General features: G+C 38.1%; 1 long non-coding RNA gene across 9 annotated transcripts; it reads left to right on the top strand.

The window, feature by feature from the left end:
- The first annotated feature begins 8,150 nt into the window (after positions 1-8,150).
- On the top strand, positions 8,151-11,803 carry LOC113336828. Of its 9 annotated transcripts, none has more exons than XR_003354035.1 (5): positions 8,151-8,772; positions 9,035-9,099; positions 9,507-10,345; positions 10,442-10,683; positions 11,103-11,803. It is a non-coding gene; the product is annotated as an uncharacterized LOC113336828 (long non-coding RNA). The 9 variants fall into 9 exon arrangements; XR_003354031.1 differs by having other exon boundaries at positions 8,980-9,099; XR_003354036.1 differs by lacking the exon at positions 9,035-9,099.
- Positions 11,804-15,569: the final 3,766 nt, after the last annotated feature.

Raw genomic sequence — 15,569 nt, 5'->3', positions numbered from 1 at the left:
ATGCCAAGAGAGTCAATTGTGTCTTGGTTTTGAATGGAAAAGAAAGCAACACTCGTTCTGAAATGGTTTGTGAGAGAAGTGGAGATCCGATGTTAGTCACAAGAGGAAGGGTTATTAGTATAAAGGAAAGACGACGAGGAAGAACACAACGTGCTCAAAGAAAATCAAATGTCCGTTCAAGCTAGTATTTAGCAAGAGCAAATTAACGACGAAATGGTTTCTAGCTATGGATAAGGTGGTAGGTCGTCATAACCACCCTCGTCCGGATGATCTTGAAGGGCATGCAATGGCCACAAAGCTCACTCCTCGAGAAATGGAAAAAATAGCCGAGTATAGGAAATTGTGTATTCCACCTTCCACAATGCTTCACTTATTAAAGCAAGATAACCCGGGTAACGTATCATCTTTGTACACCATTTATAATGCAATTGAGACGATTAAAAGGAATGAATGGAATGATAGAAAAGTAATGCAACAAATTTTTTTTTTGGCTCAAGAGAAAGGTTACGCGGTTCAAAGAAGGTAGGTCCGGAAGAAGAAATAACTCATCTCTTCATTGCCCATCCGAAGAGTGTTCAATTGGCTCAATCATTCCGTGAAGTTCTTATAATGGATTGCACTTACAAGATAAACAAATACGAGATGCCATTGTTGAACATTGTTGGTCGTACGTCGACGAAGTCACCGTTTACCGTTGCTTTTTGTTTTCTAAAGGACGAGCAAGAACCAAGTTACACTTGGGCGCTACAACAAGTGAAGGCGATCTACCGAGATGATGAGATCCCCGGGGTTATCGTGACGGACAATGACGTAACATTGATGAACGCAATAGAGAAAGTCTTCCCATTAGCATATAATATGCTTTGTACATTTCATATATGGTGCAATGTAATGAATAGGTGCAAGCCTCAACTTTGTCCACCTAAGAGGAAAGGATTGGGAGAGATTAGTAAGCTACCGGAAGATGAACAAGCGGATGCAAAATAGGAATTCGATAAACAATACGCCATAAATCACGCTAAATGGGTTGCCTTCTCCGTGGAATGGGAGGCATTGACTTGGTCTCTCACCGAAGAAGAGTATTATCTAAATCTTGCCGAATTTAGAGAACATTGGTCTAGCCCCGAATATCCGGAGGATATAATAACGTATGTGGTGAAGCAATGGTTGGAACCGCACAAAGAGCGCTTCGTTTATGCTTTTACCAACAACTATAAACACTTTGGGAATCAAGCGACAAGTTTGGTAGAATCGGCTCACCACCGGTTGAAGAAAAATCTCTTTGGATGTGTCGATAATTTTTTGGTTGTGTTTAACGCAATGGAGAGTTACTTCAAACGCGATATTGAGAGAATTAAAGAGAAGTTCCAAAAAAGCCGCATCATGAAGTACACAAAGATTGTAAACAAAGATGGTAACATCAAGAAAATGGCGGACCTTCGGTTTTTTAAGGGACTCCGCTGTAATGTTTCACATGCTTGCATCAAGAGGTTAATGGTTGAGGTGAATTTGATTGACATATGGGGAACCAAGCTGGACGAGGTGTGTGTTTGCAACATGATGAAGTCTATGGGACTCCCTTGTCGCCACATGATATCTAAGTATGAACATGGCATAATCCCTTTAAGCGATATTGATTCACATTGGCAACAATTAAGTTTTGTCCCTCCTCCAAAGGGCGATGTCGGTGAAGAGTTTGGTGACAATGAAATGGGAAGAGCGGTTATCGAAATGTACCGGAACATGACCAAACTCGAAAGGTAAATCTTTTGGGATGACATGCGGCCAATCATTTTTCCGCATACTTCGGAGAATGTGCAAGAACCGGATAAAGGCAAGGGCAAAGGTAGGCCAAAAACCAAAGAAACAAAAAAACAAGTTAGAGAATATGCAAAGGTGTTGGCTAAAAGGAAAAGTGAAATTACTCCTTTTACTAGAGATCCTTCGGGGCATGAGTATACCGCGGCGAAGTACCAAGAAGATTCTAAGAAAAGGGGAAGGAAAATTATTGAAAAAGGCGAGTCAAGTGAACGGGATATGAAGAAAAAAGGACCGAAGTTACACTCTCAACCTACTCCGTCAGAACCGAGCCAACCAAGTCAACGAGACGTGAATCTAAAGGCTCCAATTGATACACCACCTCTTGATGATAAAAGGTACTTGGAAGAGGTACCTCCTTACATTAGAGATTATGTCATATCCACCCATGACGTCCCTTCGGATGGTAATTGCGGTTTCCATGTAGTCGTACAACAAATAGTGCCTTTCACTCAAGGTGCCAAGCTATATGATGATAATCAAATCACTTATGTCCGTCAAAGGATGTTGATGAAGCTAAATGATAAACCGGAATTTTACAAGACAATGTTGTCCGATGGTGATGCTAGTCTCAATATTCAATTTGTTAGGTTTCAAATGCGTCTCCACGGGGCCCATCCAATCACAGTGATCATTGGATGGCCATGCCGATATGCGGGCACTTAATCTCCGACGCATTCAATTGCGTGGTTCACTATTTCTCAAAAGGTGCTAGTTTCACATACACTCCCAAAACAACCATATGTGTCGAGAAACTTAGACGTAGGAGAGTGGTGATTGCGCTCGTTAACCACAACCATTTTATAGGCCTTCGGTTAGAAGACAATTGTCCATTGCCTCCGATATGCGGATGCTCTTATTGAAATGGATTTAACCCCGTCACAATGTTGGGTTGGTGCATTATGTATGAACATAACATGGAGATGTGGAAAGCTTTGGAGGAATCAGACAAAATTATACACGATGGTTCAATTTCCCTTGGGGATGATTAAATGTACCCTTAGCTAGAATATGTATGCTTTGAACATCATCATAAGAATTAAAGGTTGTGTTTTTTGGAATTTGGGTGTATTATAGTGTGTTTGCATAATTTGGGTGTAACCGAACTATGCATAGACAAAACCGAACACGGCAGTCTAAAAGTTCGGTTGTTTCGCAGATTTGGTCAACTAACCGAACTAAGCAACAACAATATTTCAAAATTTACAGTGTAATGTTCGGTTACCTGGTATTATTTTGCAGGTAACCGAACTTAGAAAAAATTTCACTGATTTTTGAGCTCCATAGTTCGGTTACCTGGTATTATTGCGCAGGTAACCGAACATTACACTGTAACTTTGAAATTTGTTGTTAATGAGTTCGGTTAGTTGATTAAATCTGCGGAACAACCGAACTTGTTGTTTATCAAGTTCGGTTGTTTACCAAATTTAATCAACTAACCGAACTTCCTAATAATTTCTTTAAAAATTTGAGTTTAATGGAACACATATGAGTCAAATAGCCAAACTAACTAATAATTTCTTAAAATTTTGAATTTAACGAAACACATATGAGTCAAATAGCCAAACTAATCCCTTAAAACACAAATTAAAAACCAAATTATGAAATTCATTTAGTAATCCATATAACTAAATGTTGGAAGCAAACATAAGAAAACAAACTACCAAATCCGCAAAACAAAAGTATTCCAAACATAAGGAAACAAACTACCAAATCCGCAATAAAAAAGTCTTCCAAACATAAGAAAACAAAGTACTAATTGTTGAAATCACTCATTTACCACGACTACTACGAGAAACTTTTCTACTCTTGCGTTTAGGAGCTTTAGGTCGTCCTTCGTCACTAGGAGTGTCATCTCCACTGCTTTGTTGTTGAACCATCCGACTTGAACCTTCCCCTTGTTGGCGACTCCTTTTCAACGGCATGGTCTGGCTTGGATCAACCTGGCTTGTATCGACAAGGTCGGGATTAAAAACATTAGTTATTTGGTTGTAGAGGTCTGTTTGTTCTCGAGTGTCCATCGGCTCTCCACTCCGGATTTTTGCCATCAATTTCTTCAACAACTTAGCACTTGCCTTCACCTTTTCTCATCAAAAACATAAGTCACTATTATTTTTCAATACTTTATAAAATTTTGAAAAACAAAAATAAGAGTAAATATCTTACCGCTGAATTCCACAAGATCAAGCCTCATCACCACACATAGGGGTAGGCTTCATAATCTTCTGAGCTTCTTTCTCCATTGCCGTCGCTTTTGCTTTATCAGCACGGGCTTTTTGGACACTATTTATTACACGAGGATGAGAAAAATTTTCATACCATTCCATATATCCATCGTAAGCGGCATTTGGATCATCAAACGAATCTTGTAACTCTTCGACTGGAACAAGATAATCCCCAAAGTTCTTCCAGTGGTCCACTGATGGAGAAGGATCATATTTGGGGATGAAATTCTTCTCGCTGTTCTTAGTTCCGAGCTTATTTACCTTGAAGTTGAAGTTTTCCACTTGTGGGACACTTTGGACACAAGAAAGTTGTCTAAGTACTCTTCGAGGATTATACATTGTACAACCCCCAGGATGAAACAACGGTCCATTATAACCCGCAACAGGTGAGAAATTAATAACATCAACATCCTCCTCGTCTTCATCTGATGCAATGCTGTAAGGATGGAAAACCACATCTTCCACTGTTAACTTATCCAATGTCTCCCTCAACTCCAACACCTTCTTTTCCTGTGAGTTCAAAAATTCATATTTACCAACTGTAGACTTCCCATAAGGCCAAGGAGTGCGAGCATGAGACAATTGCAGTTTAGGGAAGTGGTCGTACACCCAAACCTATGAGAAGAGGCAAAAAAATAATACATTCGCAATATGATTAGTAACAATACACATTCATTCACTTATATAATCAAACACACAAACGATAATTTAACGGGGTACCTGAACAAGGGTGTATAAGCCTCCAAAATATAGACTCCTAAGCCTCGAAGCTTTTCTGAGTTCCACTTGAACGAATGAAAGAACCACAATGCCCCAAGAGTAGTTGTTCACCTCATCCAAGGGGTCCTATAGCTGGAGGTAATGAGCATTTACCACGTGGCCTGAAGTGTCAGGGAAGAAGACGGTTCCAAGTTGATATAACAAATAAGCAGTCACATGGTGCTTAGTTTTCTCCTCTGTCATCACCAACTTTCCTTGAGCAACCAAATCTTTCGTCCCTGAAAACTCATCAAACAAGGTTTTGAGCTTGATCTTTTTCAACTTCTTCTTGTACGTGGTGTCTTCCTCAAACTCATTATACTCATCACCTTCCTTAGGCTCTTTGTTAGCTCGCCTAAATTCACATTGTGCCTTTTTATCGCTCCATCCTAGACACCTTTCGACTAGTTTTTCAAGAACTTCATAACTCATCGAGGGATCGTAGCCATCTCGAACACTTGTTCCTGTAATTGGTAGGGCTGTGATTCTAAAACAATCATCCGGAGTTATTGCCATCTCACCAAAAGGTAGATGAAAGGTATCCGTTTCTGGATAAGCCCTCTCGGAAAATGCAGTAACAGCGACATCATCAAATTTTTGGTGCGCATGTTGTATCCCGTTCCATAATACATAATCAAATACTGCCAAGCGGACCTCATCACACTCATTTTCTATATTCCATACCTTGTTCTTTTAACGTTTCAAAACACGAACAACATTTTTATGATCCTAAAAAAACAACATCATATCTTATATACTAATATATATAGAAAAGAAAAATATATGTCAAAATATAATAAAATGACTGAGAAATCTAAATCTTGATGGTTAAGATTGAACCATACCTTTGTCGCAAAGATCTTGGCGGCCCATGAGTTTTTGTAGCCCATCAATACCTCCCCGCCATCTCTTGGAGTACCATATGTTGGATTCTTTGGCGGCAAATACAAATACTTATGAGGAATGTATGAATATCTAGCACAAGGCTTTTTAGGCGCCTTTCTAGGTCTCTTTACCACTATGTCTGCTTGTTCCTCTTCTTCTTCCTCTTCATCCGAGTCCTCCTCTGATCCATCATCATCCTTATTTCCATCCTTGTCTTCGTCTTCCTCATCTTTTTCACCCTCATCATCGCCGCCCTCATTTCCTCCCCCTTGAGCTAGTTCATCTTCTCCGCCTTGATTATGTTCTTGACTGTCCGTCTCTTCCATAATCTCTTCATTAACTTGTTGGCTTACGTTGTCAACATTATCTCTATTGACACCATCTTGGATGACAACACCCGGTAATGACCCACCTCCATACTTAGCATTTTTGGTTCCACGCTTACCGGCACCACAATGTACTTTGTCTCGAGGCGTGGGAGTTCTCAGATCTTCCAGTAAAGGTTGTTTTCCTCTAATCAAGAAAACAAAATATATTAGCTTAACCGATAAATGATTGACTAAATCAGATGCAACATAAGTAGGCATGTCAATGGAAGAATATCCGTCGGATATTTAGAAATCCTATATCCGACATGTTAAGCACTACCGGATATTCGATATCCGATAATATCCTACAGGATATCAAAATCAGATATCGATTCCGATAGGCTAAGCTGTCGGATATCCGATAAATATCCGATAGTATCCGGTTATAACAAAAAAGCTTAAAAACCCCTGTAAAACATTTTCATAATTGACACTTATGGGATATGTATCCGATAATATCCGATACTAGACTCGAAATTAGGATAAATTACAAATAAGTTCCTATACTATCGGATATCGGATATTAACATTTCGGATGGGGTCTAATCCGTTTCCGATATGTTAACGAAGAAATATCCGATAAAAAATTCCGATCTGATATCCGATATCCGATAAAACGGATAAAATCCTATAGGATCTCGAATACTCGGAAACGGATACCGGATATCGGACAAATATTGACAGGCCTAAACATAAGGGTTCTCAGCGTAAGGTTCGGTTTGAATAGGTTTTTTGCGAACACACCGAACTCCACATTTGTGCAAATACTGAAGAGTTCGGTTTGTCAAGGTTTTTTGCGAATAAACCGAACTCAACATTGGTCACTAATAGTAAAGAGTTCGGTTTGTCAAGGTTTTTTGCGATCAAACCGAACTCCACATGTGTGCAAATACTGAAGAGTTCGGTTTGTCAAGGTTTTTTGCGAATAAACCGAACTCAACATTGGTAACTAATAGTGAAGAGTTCGGTTTGTCAAGGTTTTTTGCGAATAAACCGAACTCCACATGTATGCAACACAACATAGTTGGACAAGTTCGGTTAAATTGAAACTCAACATATAGGGCAAAATAGCATAGTTCGGTTATATTGAAATTTGTTTTTTTTTTTTGTTAAAGTTCGGTTACTAAATAGTTTTAGAATATTATGTGAACCAACCGAACAAGATAGCTCAGTTCGGTTACACAAAAACTCAAAATAGCGGGCAAAATTGCACAGTTCGGTTACAAGTGGAAAAAAAATTGTTGCAAAACTGGTGAAGTTCGGTTAGAAAAAAGTTTTAGGCTTTTTTGCGAACTAACCGAACTGGCAGTTCGGTGACCCGGTTTTGAATCCTATAAAACCGAACTGTTTTTCGTGTTCTTCCTTTCAGAAAGTTCGGTTAACAAACTAGGGTTTTCTAGAAATTCGTCCTAACCGAATAACGCATTGTAACTCCCATTCGAACCCTATTTTGATGATTTCTATTCAATTAAACGAATCAAAATCAAATTAAAAGTATGGGTTTGTTGGAAAATACCTGCGAATCGGTCACATGGCAGAATCAGGCTTCTTACTGCGTTTATTATATTGGATTATGGATTCACTTGGCTCTTCCACTTCTTTATGAATCTCAAAATCACTTGGCTGATTTGCTAGATGTCCTAATGGGGGACCTGTTCCTGGAAGTCTATTGGTTTTCTTTCGAAGAACCATTCTTATAGTCGATTGATTAATCGACGATGAAAATTTTATGAATCGACGATTAATCGATGAAGATGATGTTGGAATGGGGGAAGAGGAAAGAAGAAGAGGAGAACAGTTCCTCAAAACTGTTTTTTTTTTTGTGCGGCTAGGTTAGATTAGGATTATATTTAGGTTTTTCTTTTGATTAAGTTAGATGTAGTTATTAGGTTAGGGTTAATTTAATTAGGGTAAGGTCCAAATTAGTAATCTCATCTGATTTTAGGACATCCCTTAACATTGTAGGGTAGGTGGCCTAATAGGACCATGGTCCCCCCAAAAAAACCATGGTCCCAAAAAATGGTTCTTATCTAAAGGAGCCCAACCTTTCTTTTCCTTTTTTCTTGGGTTAACTTAATCTATCTTACAAAAACAAATGGTTTTTATAAAATCCGATTGTTGTGGATGCATTTTTTAGTTTGATCCACCGACACTATTTGCTCTCAAAGTTCAGAAATCTATCTTACAAAAACAAATGATTTTTGTAAAATCTGATGATTGTGGATGTGTTTTTTAGTTTGATCCACCGACACTATTTGCTCTCAAAGTTCAGAAAGTTGAGAGACAAATCGTGGCTAAGAACCAACCCATGTTTAACGCCCCATCCAATCGTCCAGATTCACGCATCTATTATTGTCTCTCCGTCAGTTATCAATATCATCAATATCAGCACCGATTTAGGGCCCGTTGTTGTTTCTCACTTCAATAGGTTTGTCAAAAATAGGTTCTTTCTCCCGTCCGTTACCAATCCTATTAATGTTGTTTCTCCCTTCAACAAGCACCAATCCATCCGGCTAAAATTCGATTTATTTCTCCCTTCAATTTCCTTACGTTACTTACCATGGATTCCCGTTGTCAGAAATAGGTTTTACAGCCCTAATTGTTCATGCGTTACGAAAAGAAAAAAGTGCCCCATTAACAACTCTCTAATTTCTACTATAAATCCCTTCGACTACATAAACATCAAAAGGGGTACGGTTATCTTCCAAAGGTTCTCGGTATGTTTCTAAACCCCTGTAAGTTTCAGTTTGGGTATTTTTTCTTTGTTTTAATTCTTTTATTTTGATTTAGTGTTATTGGTTCAAGGTTTTGTTTTTAGTTTTTTTTTTCACTAATTTTTCATTTGATGCTTCGATCTTACTCAATTTCCCATTTGAAGTGGAATGCTACGGTTGAAATTTAACATTTTTTTTTCTATCGTTAAGATTGTAATTTGGCATCCGTATCAATCTTAGCGAATGATAATGATTTTATCATCAGCTGTGAATAAGGTGACTGCAGCTAAAATTGAATTGAGGAGGTTGAAGAATATAGTGGAGGTGAAGGTACAAGTTAACAACTTACGTATTATTATTGAATGAGTTTTGGTTGGTTTTAATCCAGGGGATTCCCTGTCAGAACCAACCAACATATTTGTGGGTACAATTCCTCATACCTGTATCTGTTTCCCACAATTATCCTTGAATTGAGGTATCAGGCAGCTAGCAAAATGCCTTCATTGACTCTTTGTGATTACTGTGCCTGCTCTTTTAGAAAATGAAAATTTATGTTTAATTTTATTGATTTTTTATTCACTGGATCATCTGGATCAGGGGACATATTCTATTATCAACCCTTCAAAAAATACATTTGTATTCTTCGACAATATTATTATTTGTTTTGATTGGTTTGCTACTATATCGTTGTTGTTATTCAATACTCTTACAAGTTTAATATCTCTGCACAATTATAGGTTCATATCTGCATACTCTCACAGCACCGGGGATGCTGAGGATGCCTTTAGGAGGCTTGAAACACCTCTTCCCAATACTCTATATATATGTACAGGCTTTGGATGGAGTCTTTAGTTAATAATCCTAGCTATTTTACTTTTATGTTCAGTTGAATTTACAGTTCACACTTGGATTTGGATGCCCTGTGACATTATCAATCTTATATATATATGTACAGGCTTTGGATGGAGTCTTTAGTTAATAATCCTAGCTATTTTACTTTTATGTTCAGTTGAATTTACAGTTCACACTTGGATTTGGATGCCCTGTGACATTATCATAAACAGTTCACCACAGTATGCTTGAGGATATTAAAGACCAGGGTTATGTAGCACTTCCGCAGATTTGCCTTAGATATTTCTACGCTTCTTGATGGATCCATAAAGTGGAATGGGACATGCAGAAGTGGAACCATATATAATTGTGTTCAGTTTTTTTTTTGTTGCTATTGGTACCCGATCTTAGATGGTTCGTCAAAAAGATTAAATGGCAGTATGGCACTACAAAAATGTATAGGATATGGTTACAAGGTGCCGAAAGGTCCAGCTTACATAATAATATTCGCAAGCTTTACTTAATAATTTATCTCCAGCTTATAAAAAGGATTATCTTATCTTTAGAACTATTTTTTTTTAATTAGTTTGGCTCATGGACAAACATTAATATGGGACCTGTTTATGTTAAGGATGTTGCAGGGATAAAATTCTTTATATATACAAAAACTCAGCAACCTCTGGAAGCCATTAAAGTGCCTTAGCAGCTAATATTGAGAACCTTACCCTGGATACAGTGTGCCCAGGTAATTAACTTTGATTCCTTAAGTACTGGATATTTGCGCTCTAGAATCGTCCAAGCAAATCCTTGACTCATTATCTGGGATGAAGTGGCAATGCAGAGATGTAATGAAGAACCCAACAAGTCAGTTCGGAGAAATTACCATCGCACTGGGTGGCTGCTTTAGATTTAGATAGACGTTACCAATTATTCAGAAAGGATGCTTGGAGCAAATTGTAGGAGCGTCGATAAGAAGATTTGTACTGTTTAATAGCCTCATGATCCTAAAACTTGCAAAAAAAAAAACCGAGGATAGGAAATGAAGACATATGGAGTGTCAAATTTGCTGAATCTATGCTACAGGTACGCTGTTATACATTATTTATTTAGTTTGTAGCCGAATTCCCAATATTAAATCAGTTTTGCCATGTTGAATTGTCAATGTCCGTATTGGTATAATGATGAGTTTGCTTTAAGTAGTTAGTTGTTACTTGGTTGTGTAGTTAGACTCACACTTTTCTCTGAATTATTCAATAATTCTACTTAGCATAAACTTATGTTTGTAGTTGCTGGACTGTTTGGTCCATGCTCACACTTTTGCTTGATTGGTTAGTTGTCTACTAAGTACCGAATAAAAACTAGAAACACTGTTACTATGAAGAAAAATATTTGAATCATGGTTTCTAAAGAAACATCCAAGTAGAATAACAACACAATTAGGAAATGAATGGTATGAAATTACCAATTGAATGACTGTCCTTTCCTAATCTTTAAGTCCACAGGTGGGAACGAGTCCGGAACCAGAAATTGAAATGCCACACCTGATCGATAAGTTCATAATGATGCTTAGTTCGCCACCATTTAACTTGGACGTAACGGCCGGATCTCCAATAATGATGCTACGCATTATCACCACGAGTGATGGGCTGTACAATAAAACCAGATTGAGGATGGAGTTGTGCGGAGACCATGTAAGTTGAAGAGACAATCTTGACTGGTGACAAGCAGGGTCAGTTGGTTTTCATCCAACAAAATTCACCATCCGATGTCATTGTTAGAATTCCAAGGAGGCAGTTTCCAGTACGACATGCCTACACAATGATTATAAACAAGTCGCAAGGCCAATCGATGAAATTTGTGGGAACACTAGCTTTGAGAAGTCCAGTTTTCAGCCATGGAGTTATATGTGGCTCTGTCAAGATGGAGTTAAATTCCAGAGAACAACGAAGTCAACAAGATGGATAATGTGGTTTATCCGGAAGTAATTTTGTTGTATGCATATAAGACTATCAGTAGTAGATGTCTATGCCGTAAGATTCATTAAAAGTTTAAGTAATTTTACATTTGAATTTTGTAATACTGTGAATTCTAAGAAAGACATGAAACAAAAATGCTATTCAATTATTGCGATATCTTATTTGATAGAGTAAAAGTTGGTAGTATGGTTTTCATAGTAAGGTATAATTTGTTTCTACACATACAATTAACCGTATATCACTGTTCAAGATAATATTTAGTGGGATTTTGCGCTTGCTGCTGCTAATGCCATTAAATGGATTGCGCTTAAATGATCATGTCTTTCTTAGAACTAGACATTAATCTAAAAAGCAGTCTTTTGTTGTTTGAAGTAATTCATATAAAGCTCCATAAAATCCACTCAAACAATTATAGGCACATTTAACGGAATCTTCTAAATGAAAGCAGTTTGATACGAGTATAATATTTAGAAAGCAGTTTGATACGAGTATAATATTGTGTTCGCAGAATCAAATGAACTGAAAATAGATTAAATATCAGTCTTACCAACCGAGAAAAACTTTGAATAGTCACCGCACCATGAAGTAACAGTCGAAAGCTCGGACCGTTACGGCACGGGTCATATACTAGTTGAAAAAAAAAGGAAATACTAGAGCTGTCAATTAGTAACCCGGCCCGCGGGTCAGCCCTAGCTTGGCTTGTTTCAACCCGGCCCGGCTGGGCTTGTTTCCTAAACGGGCCGAGCTAGGTCTGTTATATCTGACCCTAATAGAAAACAAGCCGGACTAGGTCTAACCCGTGTGTTACCAGCCAACCCGTGGGAGCTACTCATTATAGGTGCTGCGAGACCAATCTTATCTATAGAGTCCTTGTTTTATTTGATCAAGAGAAGAACTATGGTGGATAACAGATAGAGATAAACAAATCATCATTTAGTTAGCTGAGGTTTTACTAAATGGGAATGAAATCTCATCAGGGAAGAATGTAAAGAGCCTTGTTTCTGATTTGTTGTAGATTAGTGAAAGATTTGGTTGGGATAATGATGATAAGATAGGTTGGAGTAAGATTAATTTTGAGTTGCTTGGTACTTCTAAAACTGGAAGAATACCTGGTAGGCTTGGGAATGTGTGTAAAATAAGAGAATAAGAAGCCTACATGGTTATACCGCAAGTGCACGGTGTCGGTTGTAGCTTGTGCAAATACGGGTCGAATCCACAGGGACTAGGGTGTGAGTTGAAGTTTCCTAAGCTAATTCTCTGAGCAGTGAACTAATGAAGCAAAGAATGACAGTGGCAAATGACAGTTACAATGGCAATGAGCCAAAGGCAGTGAAGTATAGAATTTAGAAGCAAACAGTGAAGCAAGAATTTGGAAACAAATGTAAACAAAATACCAAGGTCTTTGAATCCACCTCTAACTCACACTGATTATTCATCACTGACAGTAACTTTGTTTTTCTATAACCACTAGCAAGAGGGATGTCAATCCTCTATATAACAAGGGTCATTTTGATATGAAATCTCCTATCACAACTAAAGTACTCCTCCTAAGCATTAAATGTCTAGCTAAAGCACAATTAATCAAAAGAACAATATATAAAATTAAGCATGAGTTGCAGTTCAGCAACACTAGATGATTCTAACTACAATGGATGCCTGACATCCAATGTGAAAGGCTAGTGTTGAAGCCCTAAGATGGAGTTTCACTATGAGCATTTAAACACATCATGGCTACTGACAAGAGCATGAATAACAAATGTTAAGCTAGGGTTTCATATAAACCCTGGAAAATTAAACTAGAACATGTTTAACACATTAAATAACTGGAATTGAAACATTGAACATAAACAGAGCATTGATAGAACAAATCAAAACAACACAGTTGAGGCACTGGCTAGTCCAGTCCTCTTGGGTGAAACTCTGGCTAGCCCAGGTATGGTTACAACACACACCCACACATCATATTTTTACCCAATTTATCAATTTAGGGTTTCCCCAAATTCCCAAATTCAACAGTTGAAATTAGGGTTCGACTTTACCTAATTTGACGTGACAAATCACTCAAGAAGGTCGACCCATTTCTTCTCTGACTCTCCTGCTCCTCTCCATGCCTTCCAATTGCGTTTCTAACTCGACCTAATTCATCAATATCTCACCTAAGGTTTCAGAGATAGAAAAGAGGAGAGATTGATGAAATAGATGGGTAGAAGGCTAGGGTAATGATGGGTTTTGGTTGTTAGAGTGGTAGGATGGTGATGGTAGTTATGGCAGGTGGCTGAGGCAGTGGAGAAGGTGGTGGCAGGGAGTGGTGGTTCTGCAGAGGTGAGAGAGAAGATGAGATCGATGGTTTTGGGAAGAAGGGAGTGTTTGGTTTGCTGCTCGACTTGGGATGTAGGTGTTTGGTACTATGGTGTGTGTCGGGGACAGCAAATGTTGATGCACAGTGAGGATGAGACGTGGGATGTGGAGATGGTGGATCGATCTAACGGCGATATGGAAGGAAGCGAGGAGCGACCGTTGGATGCGGAAGTACAACGAAATTGACGGCTCAAAATGGAGTTAGGTGCTATAGTGTTTGACAGGAGCTTCATATTTTGATGCATTATGATGAAGCGACTGTAGGATGCTGAGATGATCCAATCTGACGGCTGAAGATGAAGGCGGGTATGGATATTGGAAATGGGTTTGGGTGAGGGGTTTGGGCCTTGGGTATGCCAAGCCCATATCTTCTTTAAGAACGATTCTTCCTCTTCAAGCCCAGTTCTAGCCTTTTGGTCTTCCGCACAACATTCTTCGTGGCTTCCTTGTGTGATTCCTCTTGGCTTCCACCACTTTTCTGCTCTTTTTGCTCCGTAATTCATCCAAACTTTATTTACAACCTAAAAATGCAAAATTAATTAATAAAAATATTTATTCTTGAAAACAATGAAAATACAGAATATGGGATAAAATGTAGAATTAATGCACAAAAGATGAGTTAAATGCCAAGAAAAATATATAGAAATATGCACTTTTTAGCACTCATCAAATACCCCCAAACCTTAATTTTACTTGTCCTCAAGTAAAACAAAACTAAGGAAATCCTACCTATACCACTGTCGCTGGTCTCTCGAATGCATTTAGCGTATGCACTAAGTCTTTTAAACCACTAAGTGTCCCTAGTGGACGAGTTGAAGTCTCGTGAAGGTTTGCTTAGAACGTACCTACAAAGTTCTAGGACAAAATATAAGATCAGATTCCATGAAATGTGACATGTGCAAGACAGTAGAAGCTCACAACAAAATGGAGATGTCAATCTAGCTATCAAAGGCACAATCCTAGCACTGATAACGAATAAAGACATGTGATAAGAGTGTAAAGTGTATCTACACATGTGTAAAGAAAGATCGGATGTTATGACTACTAATCACCAAGAGATAGTTTCTCAGGCTAAGAACCGAGGTCGAAATCTAGCTAGCTGTCCGGACTTTACGAGAATTGTGAATGAGTCGGAGGTATTTCACAATTACTCGTGTTGTACATCAATGGCATACACCCTTCCTTGCTTATAACACAAAAACACAAAAGATGACTCTTTACATGACTCTTATTTACATTGACTACTCTCTTTTATTTTTGGAACAAGAGAGGATGGAATTGATAAATACTGGATTTTTTTTTTTGATTTTTTTTGATATTTTTTTGAATATATACATCATTTTTTTATTTTTTTTAATTTACAACATGGTAACTCTTTTGATACATAAGCAAAAAGAAACAAAAAATTACATGACACTTTGCAAGAGGTAGCCCTTTTTGATGCACCCAGTTAAATTCGATGGTTGTTTTTCTTAATGTAACCTCCACCTTCTATCCCAACCAACCAAAGAACAAGCTAGTCAAGTTTCGTTCAGTATTCTAAAGTGATTGGCAATCGTGACTTCCGATAGAACACCTCAAGGATGAGGCTATACATGTATTGGTAGATCGTGCGCGTGCAAGTTTCTTATCACC

Source organism: Papaver somniferum, unplaced genomic scaffold (assembly GCF_003573695.1).
Source record: "Papaver somniferum cultivar HN1 unplaced genomic scaffold, ASM357369v1 unplaced-scaffold_154, whole genome shotgun sequence".
NCBI lineage: Eukaryota > Viridiplantae > Streptophyta > Magnoliopsida > Ranunculales > Papaveraceae > Papaver > Papaver somniferum.
Note: the sequence above shows the minus strand (reverse complement) of the source record. Positions and strands in the feature narration are given on the sequence as shown.